This window comes from Amia ocellicauda, chromosome 8, assembly GCF_036373705.1.
Source record: "Amia ocellicauda isolate fAmiCal2 chromosome 8, fAmiCal2.hap1, whole genome shotgun sequence".
Classification (NCBI taxonomy): Eukaryota; Metazoa; Chordata; class Actinopteri; order Amiiformes; family Amiidae; genus Amia; species Amia ocellicauda.
In genome coordinates, this window is record NC_089857.1 from 7,604,980 (window position 1) to 7,630,000 (window position 25,021).

At 43.4% G+C, this 25,021-nt stretch overlaps 21 non-coding genes across 21 annotated transcripts; all 21 read right to left on the reverse strand.

Moving 5' to 3' along the window:
• Positions 1 to 655: 655 nt before the first annotated feature.
• On the reverse strand, positions 656 to 774 carry LOC136756866 (5S ribosomal RNA). Its single transcript, XR_010818921.1, has one exon. It is a non-coding gene; the product is annotated as a 5S ribosomal RNA (ribosomal RNA).
• Positions 775 to 1,840: 1,066 nt separating this feature from the next.
• On the reverse strand, positions 1,841 to 1,959 carry LOC136757451 (5S ribosomal RNA). The gene has a single exon (XR_010819471.1). It is a non-coding gene; the product is annotated as a 5S ribosomal RNA (ribosomal RNA).
• A 1,065-nt stretch (positions 1,960 to 3,024) lies between these two features.
• LOC136757064 (5S ribosomal RNA) lies at positions 3,025 to 3,143 on the reverse strand. The gene has a single exon (XR_010819110.1). It is a non-coding gene; the product is annotated as a 5S ribosomal RNA (ribosomal RNA).
• Positions 3,144 to 4,209: 1,066 nt separating this feature from the next.
• On the reverse strand, positions 4,210 to 4,328 carry LOC136757292 (5S ribosomal RNA). Its single transcript, XR_010819327.1, has one exon. It is a non-coding gene; the product is annotated as a 5S ribosomal RNA (ribosomal RNA).
• Positions 4,329 to 5,393: 1,065 nt separating this feature from the next.
• Positions 5,394 to 5,512, reverse strand: LOC136757065 (5S ribosomal RNA). Its single transcript, XR_010819111.1, has one exon. It is a non-coding gene; the product is annotated as a 5S ribosomal RNA (ribosomal RNA).
• A 1,055-nt stretch (positions 5,513 to 6,567) lies between these two features.
• LOC136757532 (5S ribosomal RNA) lies at positions 6,568 to 6,686 on the reverse strand. Its single transcript, XR_010819537.1, has one exon. It is a non-coding gene; the product is annotated as a 5S ribosomal RNA (ribosomal RNA).
• A 1,066-nt stretch (positions 6,687 to 7,752) lies between these two features.
• Positions 7,753 to 7,871, reverse strand: LOC136757392 (5S ribosomal RNA). The gene has a single exon (XR_010819420.1). It is a non-coding gene; the product is annotated as a 5S ribosomal RNA (ribosomal RNA).
• A 1,066-nt stretch (positions 7,872 to 8,937) lies between these two features.
• Positions 8,938 to 9,056, reverse strand: LOC136756965 (5S ribosomal RNA). The gene has a single exon (XR_010819014.1). It is a non-coding gene; the product is annotated as a 5S ribosomal RNA (ribosomal RNA).
• Positions 9,057 to 10,122: 1,066 nt separating this feature from the next.
• LOC136756400 (5S ribosomal RNA) lies at positions 10,123 to 10,241 on the reverse strand. Its single transcript, XR_010818487.1, has one exon. It is a non-coding gene; the product is annotated as a 5S ribosomal RNA (ribosomal RNA).
• A 1,055-nt stretch (positions 10,242 to 11,296) lies between these two features.
• Positions 11,297 to 11,415, reverse strand: LOC136757238 (5S ribosomal RNA). Its single transcript, XR_010819276.1, has one exon. It is a non-coding gene; the product is annotated as a 5S ribosomal RNA (ribosomal RNA).
• Positions 11,416 to 12,470: 1,055 nt separating this feature from the next.
• On the reverse strand, positions 12,471 to 12,589 carry LOC136756010 (5S ribosomal RNA). The gene has a single exon (XR_010818117.1). It is a non-coding gene; the product is annotated as a 5S ribosomal RNA (ribosomal RNA).
• A 1,055-nt stretch (positions 12,590 to 13,644) lies between these two features.
• LOC136757488 (5S ribosomal RNA) lies at positions 13,645 to 13,763 on the reverse strand. Its single transcript, XR_010819506.1, has one exon. It is a non-coding gene; the product is annotated as a 5S ribosomal RNA (ribosomal RNA).
• A 1,065-nt stretch (positions 13,764 to 14,828) lies between these two features.
• LOC136756942 (5S ribosomal RNA) lies at positions 14,829 to 14,947 on the reverse strand. The gene has a single exon (XR_010818993.1). It is a non-coding gene; the product is annotated as a 5S ribosomal RNA (ribosomal RNA).
• Positions 14,948 to 16,013: 1,066 nt separating this feature from the next.
• On the reverse strand, positions 16,014 to 16,132 carry LOC136757095 (5S ribosomal RNA). The gene has a single exon (XR_010819139.1). It is a non-coding gene; the product is annotated as a 5S ribosomal RNA (ribosomal RNA).
• A 1,065-nt stretch (positions 16,133 to 17,197) lies between these two features.
• On the reverse strand, positions 17,198 to 17,316 carry LOC136755949 (5S ribosomal RNA). Its single transcript, XR_010818056.1, has one exon. It is a non-coding gene; the product is annotated as a 5S ribosomal RNA (ribosomal RNA).
• Positions 17,317 to 18,382: 1,066 nt separating this feature from the next.
• On the reverse strand, positions 18,383 to 18,501 carry LOC136756335 (5S ribosomal RNA). Its single transcript, XR_010818425.1, has one exon. It is a non-coding gene; the product is annotated as a 5S ribosomal RNA (ribosomal RNA).
• A 1,055-nt stretch (positions 18,502 to 19,556) lies between these two features.
• Positions 19,557 to 19,675, reverse strand: LOC136756947 (5S ribosomal RNA). The gene has a single exon (XR_010818998.1). It is a non-coding gene; the product is annotated as a 5S ribosomal RNA (ribosomal RNA).
• Positions 19,676 to 20,741: 1,066 nt separating this feature from the next.
• LOC136756959 (5S ribosomal RNA) lies at positions 20,742 to 20,860 on the reverse strand. Its single transcript, XR_010819009.1, has one exon. It is a non-coding gene; the product is annotated as a 5S ribosomal RNA (ribosomal RNA).
• Positions 20,861 to 21,915: 1,055 nt separating this feature from the next.
• On the reverse strand, positions 21,916 to 22,034 carry LOC136757033 (5S ribosomal RNA). Its single transcript, XR_010819081.1, has one exon. It is a non-coding gene; the product is annotated as a 5S ribosomal RNA (ribosomal RNA).
• A 1,055-nt stretch (positions 22,035 to 23,089) lies between these two features.
• LOC136756971 (5S ribosomal RNA) lies at positions 23,090 to 23,208 on the reverse strand. Its single transcript, XR_010819020.1, has one exon. It is a non-coding gene; the product is annotated as a 5S ribosomal RNA (ribosomal RNA).
• A 1,055-nt stretch (positions 23,209 to 24,263) lies between these two features.
• Positions 24,264 to 24,381, reverse strand: LOC136757470 (5S ribosomal RNA). Its single transcript, XR_010819490.1, has one exon. It is a non-coding gene; the product is annotated as a 5S ribosomal RNA (ribosomal RNA).
• Positions 24,382 to 25,021: the final 640 nt, after the last annotated feature.

Consider the following 25,021-nt stretch of genomic DNA (forward strand, 5'->3'; position numbering starts at 1 on the left):
TTTTGAAAGCAGAAGAATCATTCAACAGGTTGCTGAGACAAATGTAAACCAGTAAAACATATGAAGAGAAACAAACCTTGAATATAAGTTCAGTTGTTTAAACATTTGACAAACTATGGTGAGGGGGTAAGAAAACACACAAATCCAGCAGCTCCTGTATTTCAATACACCAGAACCCAATATTATTGGCGAGTCGGGTAGTCCATCATCACAGTTCGAGGGCAGGCATCATTTCAGTAATTTCATCTTGTTGCATTCACATCCGTGCCTTGAATGAGATTGAATGTGATCTTTGCTCTCAAGTATGTTCCCAAGTTTTACACTTTCGTGCTTTGCATGAATGGGAATGGAACCGTGTGTGTTGAATGAGGCTCCTTGTGAGCACTGAACTTTGTCCGGTGGAGTTCCTTTTTGTGTTGCTGTGATTGTGTCATTTCTCGATGAGAAAGATTAGGCAACATTTAGTCACTTCTAGCCATGATGCTCAATTTATTTATGAATGTACCCTAGTTACTAGGGACCGTTTACATTGGAGAACAAGATCTATTGTATGCCTGTGTATTTGGGGAAGTCAAATCTGAAATAATGATGAAATTGCGTGTATCCAAAGTTAAAACTCGTGATATGTCGCCCTCTGGTGTGTAAAAGATGCAAAAGCTTACAGCACCTGGTATTCCCAGGCGGTCTCCCATCCAAGTACTGACCAGGCCCGAGCCTGCTTAGCTTCCGAGATCGGACGAGATTGGGCGTATTCAGGCTAGTATGGCCGTAAGCCAGGGAGGCTGTCCCTGACGCTCTACTTAAAGGGAAGGCAATATCCGTTTCTGCCGTTCATACTTACAGTTGAACTGTCTCTCTACTCTAAAGCCCGGGACACACCTGCGCGCCGCAGACAGTCCCTGCTAACACGCCACGTTGTGGCAGCGTTGTGGCAACGTTGTGCGTTAGCTGGGGTGCCACACCAGACCGGAACTATATATTACAAAATGAACACATTGTCTTGATAAAACAGCTGTAATTGAGTGCCTGACACGCCAGTCAAGCGCAATCTTGAGAAGGTGTGCATTTCAGTAAGGATTTCAATTGACATGCAGTATGAAACTGAAAGGAGGTTGCATCACTATGATGCATAACATTGCATGTATTGTATTTTCAAGTGTGTGCATTCATCCTGTTGTCATTTTGTTTTGAAAGCAGAAGAATCATTCAACAGGTTGCTGAGACAAATGTAAACCAGTAAAACATATGAAGAGAAACAAACCTTGAATATAAGTTCAGTTGTTTAAACATTTGACAAACTATGGTGAGGGGGTAAGAAAACACACAAATCCAGCAACTCCTGTATTTCAATACACCAGAACCCAATATTATTGGCGAGTCGGGTAGTCCATCATCACAGTTCGAGGGCAGGCATCATTTCAGTAATTTCATCCCGTTGCATTCACATCCGTGCCTTGAATGAGATTGAATGTGATCTTTGCTCTCAAGTATGTTCCCAAGTTTTACACTTTCGTGCTTTGCATGAATGGGAATGGAACCGTGTGTGTTGAATGAGGCTCCTTGTGAGCACTGAACTTTGTCCGGTGGAGTTCCTTTTTGTGTTGCTGTAATTGTGTCATTTCTCGATGAGAAAGATTAGGCAACATTTAGTCACTTCTAGCCATGATGCTCAATTTATTTACGAATGTACCCTAGTTACTAGGGACCGTTTACGTTGGAGAACAAGATCTATTGTATGCCTGTGTATTTGGGGAAGTCAAATCTGAAATAATGATGAAATTGCGTGTATCCAAAGTTAAAACTCGTGATTTGTCGCCCTCTGGTGTGTAAAAGATGCAAAAGCTAACAGCACCTGGTATTCCCAGGCGGTCTCCCATCCAAGTACTGACCAGGAACGAGCCTGCTTAGCTTCCGAGATCGGACGAGATCGGGCGTATTCAGGCTAGTATGGCCGTAAGCCAGGAAGGCTGTCCCTGACGCTCTACTTAAAGGGAAGGCAATATCCGTTTCTGCCGTTCATACTTACAGTTGAACTGTCTCTCTACTCTAAAGCCCGGGACACACCAGCACGCCGCAGACAGTCCCTGCTAACACGCCACGTTGTGGCAACATTGTGGCAACGTTGTGCGTTAGCTGGGGTGCCACACCAGACCGGAACTATATATTACAAAACGAACACATTCTCTTGATAAAACAGCTGTAATTGAGTGCCTGACACGCCAGTCAAGCGCAATCTTGAGAAGGTGTGCATTTCAGTAAGGATTTCAATTGACATGCAGTATGATACTGAAAGGAGGTTGCATCACTATGATGCATAACATTGCATGTATTGTATTTTCAAGTGTGTGCATTCATCCTGTTGTCATTTTGCTTTGAAAGCAGAAGAATCATTCAACAGGTTGCTGAGACAAATGTAAACCAGTAAAACATATGAAGAGAAACAAACCTTGAATATAAGTTCAGTTGTTTAAACATTTGACAAACTATGGTGAGGGGTAAGAAAACACACAAATCCAGCAGCTCCTGTATTTCAATACACCAGAACCCAATATTATTGGCGAGTCGGGTAGTCCATCATCACAGTTCGAGGGCAGGCATCATTTCAGTAATTTCATCCCGTTGCATTCACATCCGTGCCTTGAATGAGATTGAATGTGATCTTTGCTCTCAAGTATGTTCCCAAGTTTTACACTTTCGTGCTTTGCATGAATGGGAATGGAACCGTGTGTGTTGAATGAGGCTCCTTGTGAGCACTGAACTTTGTCCGGTGGAGTTCCTTTTTGTGTTGCTGTAATTGTGTCATTTCTCGATGAGAAAGATTAGGCAACATTTAGTCACTTCTAGCCATGATGCTCAATTTATTTACGAATGTACCCTAGTTACTAGGGACCGTTTACGTTGGAGAACAAGATCTATTTTATGCCTGTGTATTTGGGGAAGTCAAATCTGAAATAATGATGAAATTGCGTGTATCCAAAGTTAAAACTCGTGATTTGTCGCCCTCTGGTGTGTAAAAGATGCAAAAGCTTACAGCACCTGGTATTCCCAGGCGGTCTCCCATCCAAGTACTGACCAGGCCCGAGCCTGCTTAGCTTCCGAGATCGGACGATATCGGGCGTATTCAGGCTAGTATGGCCGTAAGCCAGGGAGGCTGTCCGTGACGCTCTACTTAAAGGGAAGGCAATATCCGTTTCTGCTGCTCATACTTGCAGTTGAACTGTCTCTCTACTCTAAAGCCCGGGACACACCTGCGCGCCACAGACAGTCCCTGCTAACACGCCACGTTGTGGCAGCGTTGTGGCAACGTTGTGCGTTAGCTGGGGTGCCACACCAGACCGGAACTATATATTACAAAACGAACACATTGTCTTGATAAAACAGCTGTAATTGAGTGCCTGACACGCCAGTCAAGCGCAATCTTGAGAAGGTGTGCATTTCAGTAAGGATTTCAATTGACATGCAGTATGAAACTGAAAGGAGGTTGCATCACTATGATGCATAACATTGCATGTATTGTATTTTCAAGTGTGTGCATTCATCCTGTTGTCATTTTGTTTTGAAAGCAGAAGAATCATTCAACAGGTTGCTGAGACAAATGTAAACCAGTAAAACATATGAAGAGAAACAAACCTTGAATATAAGTTCAGTTGTTTAAACATTTGACAAACTATGGTGAGGGGGTAAGAAAACACACAAATCCAGCAGCTCCTGTATTTCAATACACCAGAACCCAATATTATTGGCGAGTCGGGTAGTCCATCATCACAGTTCGAGGGCAGGCATCATTTCAGTAATTTCATCCCGTTGCATTCACATCCGTGCCTTGAATGAGATTGAATGTGATCTTTGCTCTCAAGTATGTTCCCAAGTTTTACACTTTCGTGCTTTGCATGAATGGGAATGGAACCGTGTGTGTTGAATGAGGCTCCTTGTGAGCACTGAACTTTGTCCGGTGGAGTTCCTTTTTGTGTTGCTGTAATTGTGTCATTTCTCGATGAGAAAGATTAGGCAACATTTAGTCACTTCTAGCCATGATGCTCAATTTATTTACGAATGTACCCTAGTTACTAGGGACCGTTTACGTTGGAGAACAAGATCTATTGTATGCCTGTGTATTTGGGGAAGTCAAATCTGAAATAATGATGAAATTGCGTGTATCCAAAGTTAAAACTCGTGATTTGTCGCCCTCTGGTGTGTAAAAGATGCAAAAGCTTACAGCACCTGGTATTCCCAGGCGGTCTCCCATCCAAGTACTGACCAGGAACGAGCCTGCTTAGCTTCCGAGATCGGACGAGATCGGGCGTATTCAGGCTAGTATGGCCGTAAGCCAGGAAGGCTGTCCCTGACGCTCTACTTAAAGGGAAGGCAATATCCGTTTCTGCCGTTCATACTTACAGTTGAACTGTCTCTCTACTCTAAAGCCCGGGACACACCAGCACGCCGCAGACAGTCCCTGCTAACACGCCACGTTGTGGCAACATTGTGGCAACGTTGTGCGTTAGCTGGGGTGCCACACCAGACCGGAACTATATATTACAAAACGAACACATTCTCTTGATAAAACAGCTGTAATTGAGTGCCTGACACGCCAGTCAAGCGCAATCTTGAGAAGGTGTGCATTTCAGTAAGGATTTCAATTGACATGCAGTATGAAACTGAAAGGAGGTTGCATCACTATGATGCATAACATTGCATGTATTGTATTTTCAAGTGTGTGCATTCATCCTGTTGTCATTTTGCTTTGAAAGCAGAAGAATCATTCAACAGGTTGCTGAGACAAATGTAAACCAGTAAAACATATGAAGAGAAACAAACCTTGAATATAAGTTCAGTTGTTTAAACATTTGACAAACTATGGTGAGGGGTAAGAAAACACACAAATCCAGCAGCTCCTGTATTTCAATACACCAGAACCCAATATTATTGGCGAGTCGGGTAGTCCATCATCACAGTTCGAGGGCAGGCATCATTTCAGTAATTTCATCCCGTTGCATTCACATCCGTGCCTTGAATGAGATTGAATGTGATCTTTGCTCTCAAGTATGTTCCCAAGTTTTACACTTTCGTGCTTTGCATGAATGGGAATGGAACCGTGTGTGTTGAATGAGGCTCCTTGTGAGCACTGAACTTTGTCCGGTGGAGTTCCTTTTTGTGTTGCTGTAATTGTGTCATTTCTCGATGAGAAAGATTAGGCAACATTTAGTCACTTCTAGCCATGATGCTCAATTTATTTACGAATGTACCCTAGTTACTAGGGACCGTTTACGTTGGAGAACAAGATCTATTTTATGCCTGTGTATTTGGGGAAGTCAAATCTGAAATAATGATGAAATTGCGTGTATCCAAAGTTAAAACTCGTGATTTGTCGCCCTCTGGTGTGTAAAAGATGCAAAAGCTTACAGCACCTGGTATTCCCAGGCGGTCTCCCATCCAAGTACTGACCAGGCCCGAGCCTGCTTAGCTTCCGAGATCGGACGATATCGGGCGTATTCAGGCTAGTATGGCCGTAAGCCAGGGAGGCTGTCCGTGACGCTCTACTTAAAGGGAAGGCAATATCCGTTTCTGCTGCTCATACTTGCAGTTGAACTGTCTCTCTACTCTAAAGTCCGGGACACACCAGCGCGCCGCAGACAGTCCCTGCTAACACGCCACGTTGTGGCAACGTTGTGCGTTAGCTGGGGTGCCACACCAGACCGGAACTATATATTACAAAACGAACACATTGTCTTGATAAAACAGCTGTAATTGAGTGCCTGACACGCCAGTCAAGCGCAATCTTGAGAAGGTGTGCATTTCAGTAAGGATTTCAATTGACATGCAGTATGAAACTGAAAGGAGGTTGCATCACTATGATGCATAACATTGCATGTATTGTATTTTCAAGTGTGTGCATTCATCCTGTTGTCATTTTGTTTTGAAAGCAGAAGAATCATTCAACAGGTTGCTGAGACAAATGTAAACCAGTAAAACATATGAAGAGAAACAAACCTTGAATATAAGTTCAGTTGTTTAAACATTTGACAAACTATGGTGAGGGGGTTAGAAAACACACAAATCCAGCAGCTCCTGTATTTCAATACACCAGAACCCAATATTATTGGCGAGTCGGGTAGTCCATCTTCACAGTTCGAGGGCAGGCATCATTTCAGTAATTTCATCCCGTTGCATTCACATCCGTGCCTTGAATGAGATTGAATGTGATCTTTGCTCTCAAGTATGTTCCCAAGTTTTACACTTTCGTGCATTGCATGAATGGGAATGGAACCGTGTGTGTTGAATGAGGCTCCTTGTGAGCACTGAACTTTGTCCGGTGGAGTTCTTTTTTGTGTTGCTGTAATTGTGTCATTTCTCGATGAGAAAGATTAGGCAACATTTAGTCACTTCTAGCCATGATGCTCAATTTATTTACGAATGTACCCTAGTTACTAGGGACCGTTTACGTTGGAGAACAAGATCTATTGTATGCCTATGTATTTGGGGAAGTCAAATCTGAAATAATGATGAAATTGCGTGTATCCAAAGTTAAAACTCGTGATTTGTCGCCCTCTGGTGTGTAAAAGATGCAAAAGCTTTCAGCACCAGGTATTCCCAGGCGGTCTCCCATCCAAGTACTGACCAGGAACGAGCCTGCTTGACTTCCGAGATCGGACGAGATCGGGCGTATTCAGGCTAGTATGGCCGTAAGCCAGGAAGGCTGTCCCTGACGCTCTACTTAAAGGGAAGGCAATATCCGTTTCTGCCGTTCATACTTACAGTTGAACTGTCTCTCTACTCTAAAGCCCGGGACACACCAGCGCGCCGCAGACAGTCCCTGCTAACACGCCACGTTGTGGCAACATTGTGGCAACGTTGTGCGTTAGCTGGGGTGCCACACCAGACCGGAACTATATATTACAAAACGAACACATTCTCTTGATAAAACAGCTGTAATTGAGTGCCTGACACGCCAGTCAAGCGCAATCTTGAGAAGGTGTGCATTTCAGTAAGGATTTCAATTGACATGCAGTATGAAACTGAAAGGAGGTTGCATCACTATGATGCATAACATTGCATGTATTGTATTTTCAAGTGTGTGCATTCATCCTGTTGTCATTTTGTTTTGAAAGCAGAAGAATCATTCAACAGGTTGCTGAGACAAATGTAAACCAGTAAAACATATGAAGAGAAACAAACCTTGAATATAAGTTCAGTTGTTTAAACATTTGACAAACTATGGTGAGGGGGTAAGAAAACACACAAATCCAGCAGCTCCTGTATTTCAATACACCAGAACCCAATATTATTGGCGAGTCGGGTAGTCCATCATCACAGTTCGAGGGCAGGCATCATTTCAGTAATTTCATACCGTTGCGTTCACATCCGTGCCTTGAATGAGATTGAATGTGATCTTTGCTCTCAAGTATGTTCCCAAGTTTTACACTTTCGTGCTTTGCATGAATGGGAATGGAACCGTGTGTGTTGAATGAGGCTCCTTGTGAGCACTGAACTTTGTCCGGTGGAGTTCCTTTTTGTGTTGCTGTAATTGTGTCATTTCTCGATGAGAAAGATTAGGCAACATTTAGTCACTTCTAGCCATGATGCTCAATTTATTTACGAATGTACCCTAGTTACTAGGGACCGTTTACGTTGGAGAACAAGATCTATTGTATGCCTGTGTATTTGGGGTAGTCAAATCTGAAATAATGATGAAATTGCGTGAATCCAAAGTTAAAACTCGTGATTTGTCGCCCTCTGGTGTGTAAAAGATGCAAAAGCTTACAGCACCTGGTATTCCCAGGCGGTCTCCCATCCAAGTACTGACCAGGCCCGAGCCTGCTTAGCTTCCAAGATCGGACGAGATCTGGCGTATTCAGGCTAGTACGGCCGTAAGCCAGGGAGGCTGTCCCTGACGCTCTACTTAAAGGGAAGGCAATATCCGTTTCTGCCGTTCATACTTACAGTTGAACTGTCTCTCTACTCTAAAGCCCGGGACACACCAGCGCGCCGCAGACAGTCCCTGCTAACACGCCACGTTGTGGCAACATTGTGGCAACGTTGTGCGTTAGCTGGGGTGCCACACCAGACCGGAACTATATATTACAAAACGAACACATTGTCTTGATAAAACAGCTGTAATTGAGTGCCTGACACGCCAGTCAAGCGCAATCTTGAGAAGGTGTGCATTTCAGTAAGGATTTCAATTGACATACAGTATGAAACTGAAAGGAGGTTGCATCACTATGATGCATAACATTGCATGTATTGTATTTTCAAGTGTGTGCATTCATCCTGTTGTCATTTTGTTTTGAAAGCAGAAGAATCATTCAACAGGTTGCTGAGACAAATGTAAACCAGTAAAACATATGAAGAGAAACAAACCTTGAATATAAGTTCAGTTGTTTAAACATTTGACAAACTATGGTGAGGGGGTAAGAAAACACACAAATCCAGCAGCTCCTGTATTTCAATACACCAGAACCCAATATTATTGGCGAGTCGGGTAGTCCATCATCACAGTTCGAGGGCAGGCATCATTTCAGTAATTTCATCTTGTTGCATTCACATCCGTGCCTTGAATGAGATTGAATGTGATCTTTGCTCTCAAGTATGTTCCCAAGTTTTACACTTTCGTGCTTTGCATGAATGGGAATGGAACCGTGTGTGTTGAATGAGGCTCCTTGTGAGCACTGAACTTTGTCCGGTGGAGTTCCTTTTTGTGTTGCTGTAATTGTGTCATTTCTCGATGAGAAAGATTAGGCAACATTTAGTCACTTCTAGCCATGATGCTCAATTTATTTATGAATGTACCCTAGTTACTAGGGACCGTTTACATTGGAGAACAAGATCTATTGTATGCCTGTGTTTTTGGGGAAGTCAAATCTGAAATAATGATGAAATTGCGTGTATCCAAAGTTAAAACTCGTGATATGTCGCCCTCTGGTGTGTAAAAGATGCAAAAGCTTACAGCACCTGGTATTCCCAGGCGGTCTCCCATCCAAGTACTGACCAGGCCCGAGCCTGCTTAGCTTCCGAGATCGGACGAGATCGGGCGTATTCAGGGTAGTATGGCCGTAAGCCAGGAATGCTGTCCCTGACGCTCTACTTAAAGGGAAGGCAATATCCGTTTCTGCTGTTCATACTTACAGTTGAACTGTCTCTCTACTCTAAAGCCCGGGACACACCAGCGCGCCGCAGACAGTCCCTGCTAACACGCCACGTTGTGGCAACATTGTGGCAACGTTGTGCGTTAGCTGGGGTGCCACACCAGACCGGAACTATATATTACAAAACGAACACATTGTCTTGATAAAACAGCTGTAATTGAGTGCCTGACACGCCAGTCAAGCGCAATCTTGAGAAGGTGTGCATTTCAGTAAGGATTTCAATTGACATGCAGTATGAAACTGAAAGGAGGTTGCATCACTATGATGCATAACATTGCATGTATTGTATTTACAAGTGTGTGCATTCATCCTGTTGTCATTTTGTTTTGAAAGCAGAAGAATCATTCAACAGGTTGCTGAGACAAATGTAAACCAGTAAAACATATGAAGAGAAACAAACCTTGAATATAAGTTCAGTTGTTTAAACATTTGACAAACTATGGTGAGGGGGTAAGAAAACACACAAATCCAGCAGCTCCTGTATTTCAATACACCAGAACCCAATATTATTGGCGAGTCGGGTAGTCCATCATCACAGTTCGAGGGCAGGCATCATTTCAGTAATTTCATCCCGTTGCATTCTCATCCGTGCCTTGAATGAGATTGAATGTGATCTTTGCTCTCAAGTATGTTCCCAAGTTTTACACTTTCGTGCTTTGCATGAATGGGAATGGAACCGTGTGTGTTGAATGAGGCTCCTTGTGAGCACTGAACTTTGTCCGGTGGAGTTCCTTTTTGTGTTGCTGTAATTGTGTCATTTCTCGATGAGAAAGATTAGGCAACATTTAGTCAATTCTAGCCATGATGCTCAATTTATTTACGAATGTACCCTAGTTACTAGGGACCGTTTACGTTGGAGAACAAGATCTATTGTATGCCTGTGTATTTGGGGAAGTCAAATCTGAAATAATGATGAAATTGCGTGTATCCAAAGTTAAAACTCGTGATTTGTCGCCCTCTGGTGTGTAAAAGATGCAAAAGCTTACAGCACCTGGTATTCCCAGGCAGTCTCCCATCCAAGTACTGACCAGGCCCGAGCCTGCTTAGCTTCCGAGATCGGACGAGATCGGGCGTATTCAGGCTAGTATGGCCGTAAGCCAGGGAGGCTGTCCCTGACACTCTACTCAAAGGGAAGGCAATATCCGTTTCTGCCGTTCATACTTACAGTTGAACTGTCTCTCTACTCTAAAGCCCGGGACACACCAGCGCGCCGCAGACAGTCCCTGCTAACATGCCACGTTGTGGCAACGTTGTGCGTTAGCTGGGGTGCCACACCAGACCGGAACTATATTTTACAAAACGAACACATTTGTCTTGATAAAACAGCTGTAATTGAATGCCTGACACGCCAGTCAAGCGCAATCTTGAGAAGGTGTGCATTTCAGTAAGGATTTCAATTGACATGCAGTATGAAACTGAAAGGAGGTTGCATCACTATGATGCATAACATTGCATGTATTGTATTTTCAAGTGTGTGCATTCATCCTGTTGTCATTTTGTTTTGAAAGCAGAAGAATCATTCAACAGGTTGCTGAGACAAATGTAAACCAGTAAAACATATGAAGAGAAACAAACCTTGAATATAAGTTCAGTTGTTTAAACATTTGACAAACTATGGTGAGGGGGTAAGAAAACACACAAATCCAGCAGCTCCTGTATTTCAATACACCAGATCCCAATATTATTGGCGAGTCGGGTAGTCCATCATCACAGTTCGAGGGCAGGCATCATTTCAGTAATTTCATCCCGTTGCATTCACATGCGTGCCTTGAATGAGATTGAATGTTATCTTTACTCTCAAGTACGTACCCAAGTTTTACACTTTCGTGGTTTGCATGAATGGGAATGGAACCGTGTGTGTTGAATGATGCTCCTTGTGAGCACTGAACTTTGTCCGGTGGAGTTCCTTTTTTGTTGCTGTAATTGTGTCATTTCTTGATGAGAAAGATTAGGCAACATTTAGTCACTTCTAGCCATGATGCTCAATTTATTGACGAATGTATCCTAGTTACTAGGGACCGTTTACGTTGGAGAACAAGATCTATTGTATGCCTGTGTATTTGGGGAAGTCAAATCTGAAATAATGATGAAATTGCGTGTATCCAAAGTTAAAACTCGTGATTTGTCGCCCTCTGGTGTGTAAAAGATGCAAAAGCTTACAGCACCTGGTATTCCAAGGCAGTCTCCCATCCAAGTACTGACCAGGCCCGAGCCTGCTTAACTTCCGAGATCGGACAAGATCGGGCGTATTCAGGCTAGTATGGCCGTAAGCCAGGGAGGCTGTCCCTGACGCTCTACTTAAAGGGAAGGCAATATCCGTTTCTGCCGTTCATACTTACAGTTGAACTGTCTCTCTACTCTAATGCCCGGGACACACCAGCGCGCCGCAGACAGTCCCTGCTAACACGAAACGTTGTGGCAACGTTGTGCGTTAGTTGGGGTGCCACACCAGACCGGAACTATATTTTACAAAACGAACACATTGTCTTGATAATACAGCTGTAATTGAGTGCCTGACACGCCAGTCAAGCGCAATCTTGAGAAGGTGTGCATTTCAGTAAGGATTTCAATTGACATGCAGTATGAAACTGAAAGGAGGTTGCATCACTATGATGCATAACATTGCATGTATTGTATTTTCAAGTGTGTGCATTCATCCTGTTGTCATTTTGTTTTGAAAGCAGAAGAATCATTCAACAGGTTGCTGAGACAAATGTAAACCAGTAAAACATATGAAGAGAAACAAACCTTGAATATAAGTTCAGTTGTTTAAACATTTGACAAACTATGGTGAGGGGGTAAGAAAACACACAAATCCAGCAGCTCCTGTATTTCAATACACCAGAACCCAATATTATTGGCGAGTCGGGTAGTCCATCATCACAGTTCGAGGGCAGGCATCATTTCAGTAATTTCATCCCGTTGCATTCACATCCGTGCCTTGAATGAGATTGAATGTGATCTTTGCTCTCAAGTATGTTCCCAAGTTTTACACTTTCGTACCTTGCATGAATGGGAATGGAACCGTGTGTGTTGAATGAGGCTCCTTGTGAGCACTGAACTTTGTCCGGTGGAGTTCCTTTTTGTGTTGCTGTAATTGTGTCATTTCTTGATGAGAAAGATTAGGCAACATTTAGTCAATTCTAGCCATGATGCTCAAATTATTTACGAATGTACCCTAGTTACTAGGGACCGTTTACGTTGGAGAACAAGATCTATTGTATGCCTGTGTATTTGGGGAAGTCAAATCTGAAATAATGATGAAATTGCGTGTATCCAAAGTTAAAACTCGTGATTTGTCGCCCTCTGGTGTGTAAAAGATGCAAAAGCTTACAGCACCTGGTATTCCCAGGCAGTCTCCCATCCAAGTACTGACCAGGCCCGAGCCTGCTTAACTTCCGAGATCGGACGAGATCGGGCGTATTCAGGCTAGTATGGCCGTAAGCCAGGGAGGCTGTCCCTGACGCTCTACTTAAAGGGAAGGCAATATCCGTTTCTGCCGTTCATACTTACAGTTGAACTGTCTCTCTACTCTAAAGCCCGGGACACACCAGCGCGCCGCAGACAGTCCCTGCTAACACGAAACGTTGTGGCAACGTTGTGCGTTAGCTGGGGTGCCACACCAGACCGGAACTATATTTTACAAAACGAACACATTGTCTTGATAATACAGCTGTAATTGAGTGCCTGACACGCCAGTCAAGCGCAATCTTGAGAAGGTGTGCATTTCAGTAAGGATTTCAATTGACATGCAGTATGAAACTGAAAGGAGGTTGCATCACTATGATGCATAACATTGCATGTATTGTATTTTCAAGTGTGTGCATTCATCCTGTTGTCATTTTGTTTTGAAAGCAGAAGAATCATTCAACAGGTTGCTGAGACAAATGTAAACCAGTAAAACATATGAAGAGAAACAAACCTTGAATATAAGTTCAGTTGTTTAAACATTTGACAAACTATGGTGAGGGGGTAAGAAAACACACAAATCCAGCAGCTCCTGTATTTCAATACACCAGAACCCAATATTATTGGCGAGTCGGGTAGTCCATCATCACAGTTCGAGGGCAGGCATCATTTCAGTAATTTCATCCCGTTGCATTCACATCCGTGCCTTGAATGAGATTGAATGTGATCTTTGCTCTCAAGTATGTTCCCAAGTTTTACACTTTCGTGCTTTGCATGAATGGGAATGGAACCGTGTGTGTTGAATGAGGCTCCTTGTGAGCACTGAACTTTGTCCGGTGGAGTTCCTTTTTGTGTTGCTGTAATTGTGTCATTTCTTGATGAGAAAGATTAGGCAACATTTAGTCACTTCTAGCCATGATGCTCAATTTATTTACGAATGTACCCTAGTTACTAGGGACCGTTTACGTTGGAGAACAAAATGTATTGTATGCCTGTGTATTTGGGGAAGTCAAATCTGAAATAATGATGAAATTGTGTGTATCCAAAGTTAAAAATCGTGATTTGTCACCCTCTGGTGTGTCAAAGGTGCAAAAGCTTAAAGCACCTGGTATTCCCAGGCGGTCTCCTATTCAAGTACTGACCAGGCCCGAGCCTGCTTGGCTTCCGAGATCGGACGAGATCGGGCGTATTCAGGCTAGTATGGCCGTAAGCAAGTGAGACTTTCCCTGACGCTCTACTTAAAGGGAAGGCAATATCCGTTTCTGCCGTTCATACTTACAGTTGAACTGTCTCTCTACTCTAAAGCCCGGGACATACCAGCGTGTCGCAGAAAGTCCCTGCTAACACGCCACGTTGTGGCAACGTTGTGGCAAAGTTGTGCATTAGCTGGGGTGCCACACCAGACCGGAACTATATTTTACAAAACGATCACATTGTCTTGATAAAACAGCTGTAATTGAGTGCCTGACACGCCAGTCAAGCGCAATCTTGAGAAGGTGTGCATTTCAGTAAGGATATCAATTGACATGCAGTATGAAACTGAAAGGAGGTTGCATCACTATGATGCATAACATTGCATGTATTGTATTTTCAAGTGTGTGCATTCATCCTGTTGTCATTTTGTTTTGAAAGCAGAAGAATCATTCAACAGGTTGCTGAGACAAATGTAAACCAGTAAAACATATGAAGAGAAACAAACCTTGAATATAAGTTCAGTTGTTTAAACATTTGACAAACTATGGTGAGGGGGTAAGAAAACACACAAATCCAGCAGCTCCTGTATTTCAATACACCAGAACCCAATATTATTGGCGAGTCGGGTAGTCCATCATCACAGTTCGAGGGCAGGCATCATTTCAGTAATTTCATCCCGATGCATTCACATCCGTGCCTTGAATGAGATTGAATGTGATCTTTGCTCTCAAGTATGTTCCCAAGTTTTACACTTTCGTGCTTTGCATGAATTGGAATGGAACCATGTGTGTTGAATGAGGCTCCTTGTGAGCACTGAACTTTGTCCGGTGGAGTTCTTTTTGTGTTGCTGTAATTGTGTCATTTCTCGATGAGAAAGATTAGGCAACATTTAGTCACTTCTAGCCATGATGCTCAATTTATTGACGAATGTACCCTAGTTACTAGGGACCGTTTACGTTGGAGAACAAGATCTATTGTATGCCTGTGTATTTGGGGAAGTAAAACCTGAAATAATGATGAAATTGTGTGTATCCAAAGTTAAAACTCGTGATTTGTCGCCCTCTGGTGTGTAAAAGGTGCAAAAGCTTACAGCACCTGGTATTCCCAGGCGGTCTCCCATCCAAGTACTCACCAGGCCCAAGCCTGCTTGGCTTCCGAGATCGGACGAGATCGGGCGTATTCAGGCTAGTATGGCCGTGAGCCAGGGAGGCTGTCCCTGACGCTCTACTTAAAGGGAAGGCAATATCCGTTTCTGCCGATCATACTTACAGTTGAACTGTCTCTCTACTCTAAAGCCCGGGACACACCAGTGCGCCGCAGACAGTCCCTGCTAACACGCCACGTTGTGGCAACATTGTGGCAACGTTGTGCGTTAGCTGGGGTGCCACACCAGACCGGAACTATATTTTACAAAACGAACACATTGTCTTGATAATACAGCTGTAATTGAGTGCCTGACACGCCAGTCAAGCGCAATCTTGAGAAGGTGTGCATTTCAGTAAGGATTTCAATTGACATGCAGTATGAAACTGAAAGGAGGTTGCATCACTATGATGCATAACATTGCATGTATTGTATTTTCAAGTGTGTGCATTCATCCTGTTGTCATTTTGTTTTGAAAGCAGAAGAATCATTCAACAGGTTGCTGAGACAAATGTAAACCAGTAAAACATATGAAGAGAAACAAACCTTGAATATAAGTTCAGTTGTTTAAACATTTGACAAACTATGGTGAGGGGGTAAGAAAACACACAAATCCAGCAGCTCCTGTATTTCAATACACCAGAACCCAATATTATTGGCGAGTCGGGTAGTCCATCATCACAGTTCGAGGGCAGGCATCATTTCAGTAATTTCATCCCGTTGCATTCACATCCGTGCCTTGAATGAGATTGAATGTGATCTTTGCTCTCAAGTATGTTCCCAAGTTTTACACTTTCGTGCTTTGCATGAATGGGAATGGAACTGTGTGTGTTGAATGAGGCTCCTTGTGAGCACTGAACTTTGTCCGGTGGAGTTCCTTTTTGTGTTGCTGTAATTGTGTCATTTCTCGATGAGAAAGATTAGGCAACATTTAGTCACTTCTAGCCATGATGCTCAATTTATTTACGAATGTACCCTAGTTACTAGGGACCGTTTACGTTGGAGAACAAGATCTATTGTATGCCTGTGTATTTGGGGAAGTAAAATCTGAAATAATGATGAAATTGTGTGTATCCAAAGTTAAAACTCGTGATTTGTCGCCCTCTGGTGTGTAAAAGGTGCAAAAGCTTACAGCACCTGGTATTCCCAGGCGGTCTCCCATCCAAGTACTGACCAGGCCCGAGACTGCTTGGCTTCCGAGATCGGACGAGATCGGGCGTATTCAGGCTAGTATGGCCGTAAGCCAGGTAGGCTGTCCCTGACGCTCTACTTAAAGGGATGGCAATATCCGTTTCTGCCGTTCATACTTACAGTTGAACTGTCTCTCTACTCTAAAGCCCGGGACACACCAGTGCGCCGCAGACAGTCCCTGCTAACACGCCACGTTGTGGCAACGTTGTGGCAACGTTGTGCGTTAGCTGGGGTGCCACACCAGACCGGAACTATATTTTACAAAACGAACACATTGTCTTGATAAAACAGCTGTAATTGAGTGCCTGACACGCCAGTCAAGCGCAATCTTGAGAAGGTGTGCATTTCAGTAAGGATTTCAATTGACATGCAGTATGAAACTGAAAGGAGGTTGCATCACTATGATGCATAACATTGCATGTATTGTATTTTCAAGTGTGTGCATTCATCCTGTTGTCATTTTGTTTTGAAAGCAGAAGAATCATTCAACAGGTTGCTGAGACAAATGTAAACCAGTAAAACATATGAAGAGAAACAAACCTTGAATATAAGTTCAGTTGTTTAAACATTTGACAAACTATGGTGAGGGGGTAAGAAAACACACAAATCCAGCAGCTCCTGTATTTCAATACACCAGAACCCAATATTATTGGCGAGTCGGGTAGTCCATCATCACAGTTCGAGGGCAGGCATCATTTCAGTAATTTCATCCCGTTGCATTCACATCCGTGCCTTGAATGAGATTGAATGTGATCTTTGCTCTCAAGTATGTTCCCAAGTTTTACACTTTCGTGCTTTGCATGAATGGGAATGGAACCGTGTGTGTTGAATGAGGCTCCTTGTGAGCACTGAACTTTGTCCGGTGGAGTTCTTTTTGTGTTGCTGTAATTGTGTCATTTCTCGATGAGAAAGATTAGGCAACATTTAGTCACTTCTAGCCATGATGCTCAATTTATTTACGAATGTACCCTAGTTACTAGGGACCGTTTACGTTGGAGAACAAGATCTATTGTATGCCTGTGTATTTGGGGAAGTAAAACCTGAAATAATGATGAAATTGTCTGTATCCCAAGTTAAAACTCGTGATTTGTCGCCCTCTGGTGTGTAAAAGGTGCAAAAGCTTACAGCACCTGGTATTCCCAGGCGGTCTCCCATCCAAGTACTGACCAGGCCCAAGCCTGCTTGGCTTCCGAGATCGGACGAGATCGGGCGTATTCAGGCTAGTATGGCCGTAAGCCAGGGAGGCTGTCCCTGACGCTTTACTTAAAGGGAAGGCAATATCCGTTTCTGCCGATCATACTTACAGTTGAACTGTCTCTCTACTCTAAAGCCCGGGACACACCAGTGCGCCGCAGACAGTCCCTGCTAACACGCCACGTTGTGGCAACGTTGTGGCAACGTTGTGCGTTAGCTGGGGTGCCACACCAGACCGGAACTATATTTTACAAAACGAACACATTGTCTTGATAATACAGCTGTAATTGAGTGCCTGACACGCCAGTCAAGCGCAATCTTGAGAAGGTGTGCATTTCAGTAAGGATTTCAATTGACATGCAGTATGAAACTGAAAGGAGGTTGCATCACTATGATGCATAACATTGCATGTATTGTATTTTCAAGTGTGTGCATTCATCCTGTTGTCATTTTGTTTTGAAAGCAGAAGAATCATTCAACAGGTTGCTGAGACAAATGTAAACCAGTAAAACATATGAAGAGAAACAAACCTTGAATATAAGTTCAGTTGTTTAAACATTTGACAAACTATGGTGAGGGGGTAAGAAAACACACAAATCCAGCAGCTCCTGTATTTCAATACACCAGAACCCAATATTATTGGCGAGTCGGGTAGTCCATCATCACAGTTCGAGGGCAGGCATCATTTCAGTAATTTCATCCCGTTGCATTCACATCCGTGCCTTGAATGAGATTGAATGTGATCTTTGCTCTCAAGTATGTTCCCAAGTTTTACACTTTCGTGCTTTGCATGAATGGGAATGGAACCGTGTGTGTTGAATGAGGCTCCTTGTGAGCACTGAACTTTGTCCGGTGGAGTTCCTTTTTGTGTTGCTGTAATTGTGTCATTTCTCGATGAGAAAGATTAGGCAACATTTAGTCACTTCTAGCCATGATGCTCAATTTATTTACGAATGTACCCTAGTTACTAGGGACCGTTTACGTTGGAGAACAAGATCTATTGTATGCCTGTGTATTTGGGGAAGTAAAATCTGAAATAATGATGAAATTGCGTGTATCCAAAGTTAAAACTCGTGATTTGTCGCCCTCTGGTGTGTAAAAGGTGCAAAAGCTTACAGCACCTGGTATTCCCAGGCGGTCTCCCATCCAAGTACTGACCAGGCCCGAGCCCGCTTGGCTTCCGAGATCTGATGAGATCGGGCGTATTCAGGCTAGTATGGCCGTAAGCCAGGGAGGCTGTCCCTGACGCTCTACTTAAAGGGAAGGCAATATCCGTTTCTGCCGTTCATACTTACAGTTGAACTGTCTCTCTACTCTAAAGCCCGGGACACACCAGCGCACCGCAGACAGTCCCTGCTAACATGCCACGTTGTGGCAACGTTGTGCGTTAGCTGGGGTGCCACACCAGACCGGAACTATATTTTACAAAACGAACACATTGTCTTGATAATACAGCTGTAATTGTGTGCCTGACACGCCAGTCAAGCGCAATCTTGAGAAGGTGTGCATTTCAGTAAGGATTTCAATTGACATGCAGTATGAAACTGAAAGGAGGTTGCATCACTATGATGCATAACATTGCATGTATTGTATTTTCAAGTGTGTGCATTCATCCTGTTGTCATTTTGTTTTGAAAGCAGAAGAATCATTCAACAGGTTGCTGAGACAAATGTAAACCAGTAAAACATATGAAGAGAAACAAACCTTGAATATAAGTTCAGTTGTTTAAACATTTGACAAACTATGGTGAGGGGGTAAGAAAACACACAAATCCAGCAGCTCCTGTATTTCAATACACCAGAACCCAATATTATTGGCGAGTCGGGTAGTCCATCATCACAGTTCGAGGGCAGGCATCATTTCAGTAATTTCATCCCGTTGCATTCACATCCGTGCCTTGAATGAGATTGAATGTGATCTTTGCTCTCAAGTATGTTCCCAAGTTTTACACTTTCGTGCTTTGCATGAATGGGAATGGAACCGTGTGTGTTGAATGAGGCTCCTTGTGAGCACTGAACTTTGTCCGGTGGAGTTCCTTTTTGTGTTGCTGTAATTGTGTCATTTCTCGATGAGAAAGATTAGGCAACATTTAGTCACTTCTAGCCATGATGCTCAATTTATTTACGAATGTACCCTAGTTACTAGGGACCGTTTACGTTGGAGAACAAGATCTATTGTATGCCTGTGTATTTGGGGAAGTCAAATCTGAAATAATGATGAAATTGCGTGTATCCAAAGTTAAAACTCGTGATTTGTCGCCCTCTGGCGTGTAAAAGATGCAAAAGCTTACAGCACCTGGTATTCCCAGGCGGTCTCCCATCCAAGTACTGACCAGGCCCGAGCCTGCTTAGCTTCCGAGATCGGACGAGATCGGGCGTATTCAGGCTAGTATGGCCGTAAGCCAGGGAGGCTGTCCCTGACGCTCTACTTAAAGGGAAGGCAATATCCGTTTCTGCCGTTCATACTTACAGTTGAACTGTCTCTCTACTCTAAAGCCCGGGACACACCAGTGCGCCGCAGACAGTCCCTGCTAACATGCCACGTTGTGGCAACATTGTGGCAACGTTGTGCGTTAGCTGGGGTGCCACACCAGACCGGAACTATATATTACAAAACGAACACATTGTCTTGATAAAACAGCTGTAATTTAGTGCCTGACACGCCAGTCAAGCGCAATCTTGAGAAGGTGTGCATTTCAGTAAGGATTTCAATTGACATGCAGTATGAAACTGAAAGGAGGTTGCATCACTATGATGCATAACATTGCATGTATTGTATTTTCAAGTGTGTGCATTCATCCTGTTGTCATTTTGTTTTGAAAGCAGAAGAATCATTCAACAGGTTGCTGAGACAAATGTAAACCAGTAAAACATATGAAGAGAAACAAACCTTGAATATAAGTTCAGTTGTTTAAACATTTGAGAAAGTATGGTGAGGGGGTAAGAAAACATACAAATCCAGCAGCTCCTGTATTTCAATACACCAGAACCCAATATTATTGGCGAGTCGGGTAGTCCATCATCACAGTTCGAGGGCAGGCATCATTTCAGTAATTTCATCCCGTTGCATTCACATCCGTGCCTTGAATGAGATTGAATGTGATCTTTGCTCTCAAGTATGTTCCAAAGTTTTACACTTTCGTGCTTTGCATGAATGGGAATGGAACCGTTTGTGTTGAATGAGGCTCCTTGTGAGCACTGAACTTTGTCCGGTGGAGTTCCTTTTTGTGTTGCTGTAATTGTGTCATTTCTCGATGAGATAGATTAGGCAACATTTAGTCACTTCTAGCCATGATGCTCAATTTATTTACGAATGTACCCTAGTTACTAGGGACCGTTTACGTTGGAGAACAAGATCTATTGTATGCCTGTGTATTTGGGGAAGTCAAATCTGAAATAATGATGAAATTGCGTGTATCCAAAGTTAAAACTCGTGATTTGTCGCCCTCTGGTGTGTAAAAGATGCAAAAGCTTACAGCACCTGGTATTCCCAGGCGGTCTCCCATCCAAGTACTGACCAGGCCCGAGCCTGCTTAGCTTCCGAGATCGGACGAGATCGGGCGTATTCAGGCTAGTATGGCCGTAAGCCAGGGAGGCTATCCCTGACGCTCTACTTAAAGGGAAGGCAATATCCGTTTCTGCCGCTCATACTTGCAGTTGAACTGTCTCTCTACTCTAAAGTCCGGGACACACCAGCGCGCCGCAGACAGTCCCTGCTAACACGAAACGTTGTGGCAACGTTGTGCGTTAGCTGGGGTGCCACACCAGACCGGAACTATATATTACAAAACGAACACATTGTCTTGATAAAACAGCTGTAATTGAGTGCCTGACACGCCAGTCAAGCGCAATCTTGAGAAGGTGTGCATTTCAGTAAGGATTTCAATTGACATGCAGTATGAAACTGAAAGGAGGTTGCATCACTATGATGCATAACATTGCATGTATTGTATTTTCAAGTGTGTGCATTCATCCTGTTGTCATTTTGTTTTGAAAGCAGAAGAATCATTCAACAGGTTGCTGAGACAAATGTAAACCAGTAAAACATATGAAGAGAAACAAACCTTGAATATAAGTTCAGTTGTTTAAACATTTGACAAACTATGGTGAGGGGGTAAGAAAACACACACATCCAGCAGCTCCTGTATTTCAATACACCAGAAGCCAATATTATTGGCGAGTCGGGTAGTCCATCATCACAGTTCGAGGGCAGGCATCATTTCAGTTATTTCATCCCGTTGCATTCACATCCGTGCCTTGAATGAGATTGAATGTGATCTTTGCTCTCAAGTATGTTCCCAAGTTTTACACTTTCGTGCTTTGCATGAATGGGAATTGAACCGTGTGTGTTGAATGAGGCTCCTTGTGAGCACTGAACTTTGTCCGGTGGAGTTCCTTTTTGTGTTGCTGTAATTGTGTCATTTCTCGATGAGATAGATTAGGCAACATTTAGTCACTTCTAGCCATGATGCTGAATTTATTTACGAATGTACCCTAGTTTCTAGGGACCGTTTACGTTGGAGAACAAGATCTATTGTATGCCTGTGTATTTGGGGAAGTCAAATCTGAAATAATGATGAAATTGCGTGTATCCAAAGTTAAAACTCGTGATTTGTCGCCCTCTGGTGTGTAAAAGATGAAAAAGCTTACAGCACCTGGTATTCCCAGGCGGTCTCCCATCCAAGTACTAACCAGGCCCGAGCCTGCTTAGCTTCCGAGATCGGACGAGATCGGGCGTATTCAGGCTAGTATGGCCGTAAGCCAGGGAGGCTGTCCTTGACCCTCTACTTAAAGGGAAGGCAATATCCGTTTCTGCCGCTCATACTTGCAGTTGAACTGTCTCTCTACTCTAAAGTCCGGGACACACCAGCACGCTGCAGACAGTCCCTGCTAACACGAAACGTTGTGGCAACGTTGTGCGTTAGCTGGGGTGCCACACCAGACCGGAACTATATTTTACAAAACGAACACATTGTCTTGATAATACAGCTGTAATTGAGTGCCTGACACGCCAGTCAAGCGCAATCTTGAGAAGGTGTGCATTTCAGTAAGGATTTCAATTGACATGCAGTATGAAACTGAAAGGAGGTTGCATCACTATGATGCATAACATTGCATGTATTGTATTTTCAAGTGTGTGCATTCATCCTGTTGTCATTTTGTTTTGAAAGCAGAAGAATCATTCAACAGGTTGCTGAGACAAATGTAAACCAGTAAAACATATGAAGAGAAACAAACCTTGAATATAAGTTCAGTTGTTTAAACATTTGACAAACTATGGTGAGGGGGTAAGAAAACACACAAATCCAGCAGCTCCTGTATTTCAATACACCAGAACCCAATATTATTGGCGAGTCGGGTAGTCCATCATCACAGTTCGAGAGCAGGCATCATTTCAGTAATTTCATCCCGTTGCATTCACATCCGTGCCTTGAATGAGATTGAATATGATCTTTGCTCTCAAGTATGTTCCCAAGTTTTACACTTTCGTGCTTTGCATGAATGGGAATGGAACCGTGTGTGTTGAATGAGGCTCCTTGTGAGCACTGAACTTTGTCCGGTGGAGTTCCTTTTTGTGTTGCTGTAATTGTGTCATTTCTCGATGAGAAAGATTAGGCAACATTTAGTCACTTCTAGCCATGATGCTCAATTTATTTACGAATGTACCCTAGTTACTAGGGACCGTTTACGTTGGAGAACAAGATCTATTGTATGCCTGTGTATTTGGGGAAGTCAAATCTGAAATAATGATGAAATTGCGTGTATCCAAAGTTAAAACTCGTGATTTGTCGCCCTCTGGTGTGTAAAAGATGCAAAAGCTTACAGCACCTGGTATTCCCAGGCGGTCTCCCATCCAAGTACTGACCAGGCCCGAGCCTGCTTAGCTTCCGAGATCGGACGAGATCGGGCGTATTCAGGCTAGTATGGCCGTAAGCCAGGGAGGCTGTCCTTGACCCTCTACTTAAAGGGAAGGCAATATCCGTTTCTGCCGCTCATACTTGCAGTTGAACTGTCTCTCTACTCTAAAGTCCGGGACACACCAGCACGCTGCAGACAGTCCCTGCTAACACGAAACGTTGTGGCAACGTTGTGCGTTAGCTGGGGTGCCACACCAGACCGGAACTATATATTACAAAACGAACACATTGTCTTGATAAAACAGCTGTAATTGAGTGCCTGACACGCCAGTCAAGCGCAATCTTGAGAAGGTGTGCATTTCAGTAAGGATTTCAATTGACATGCAGTATGAAACTGAAAGGAGGTTGCATCACTATGATGCATAACATTGCATGTATTGTATTTTCAAGTGTGTGCATTCATCCTGTTGTCATTTTGTTTTGAAAGCAGAAGAATCATTCAACAGGTTGCTGAGACAAATGTAAACCAGTAAAACATATGAAGAGAAACAAACCTTGAATATAAGTTCAGTTGTTTAAACATTTGACAAACTATGGTGAGGGGGTAAGAAAACACACAAATCCAGCAGCTCCTGTATTTCAATACACCAGAACCCAATATTATTGGCGAGTCGGGTAGTCCATCATCACAGTTCGAGGGCAGGCATCATTTCAGTAATTTCATCCCGTTGCATTCACATCCGTGCCTTGAATGAGATTGAATGTGATCTTTGCTCTCAAGTATGTTCCCAAGTTTTACACTTTCGTGCTTTGCATGAATGGGAATGGAACCGTGTGTGTTGAATGAGGCTCCTTGTGAGCAGTGAACTTTGTCCGGTGGAGTTCCTTTTTGTGTTGCTGTAATTGTGTCATTTCTCGATGAGAAAGATTAGGCAACATTTAGTCACTTCTAGCCATGATGCTCAATTTATTTACGAATGTACCCTAGTTACTAGGGACCGTTTACGTTGGAGAACAAGATCTATTGTATGCCTGTGTATTTGGGGAAGTCAAATCTGAAATAATGATGAAATTGCGTGTATCCAAAGTTAAAAATCGTGATTTGTCGCCCTCTGGTGTGTAAAAGATGCAAAAGCTTGCAGCACCTGGTATTCCCAGGCGGTCTCCCATCCAAGTACTGACCAGGCCCGAGCCTGCTTAGCTTCCGAGATCGGACGAGATCGGGCGTATTCAGGCTAGTAGGCCGTAAGCCAGGGAGGCTGTCCCTGACGCTCTACTTAAAGGGAAGGCAATATCCGTTTCTGCCGTTCATACTTACAGTTGAACTGTCTCTCTACTCTAAAGCCCGGGACACACCAGCGCGCCGCAGACAGTCCCTGCTAACACGCCACGTTGTGGCAACATTGTGGCAACGTTGTGCGTTAGCTGGGGTGCCACACCAGACCGGAACTATATATTACAAAACGAACACATTGTCTTGATAAAACAGCTGTAATTGAGTGCCTGACACGCCAGTCAAGCGCAATCTTGAGAAGGTGTGCATTTCAGTAAGGATTTCAATTGACATGCAGTATGAAACTGAAAGGAGGTTGCATCACTATGATGCATAACATTGCATGTATTGTATTTTCAAGTGTGTGCATTCATCCTGTTGTCATTTTGTTTTGAAAGCAGAAGAATCATTCAACAGGTTGCTGAGACAAATGTAAACCAGTAAAACATATGAAGAGAAACAAACCTTGAATATAAGTTCAGTTGTTTAAACATTTGACAAACTATGGTGAGGGGGTAAGAAAACACACAAATCCAGCAGCTCCTGTATTTCAATACACCAGAACCCAATATTATTGGCGAGTCGGGTAGTCCATCATCACAGTTCGAGGGCAGGCAT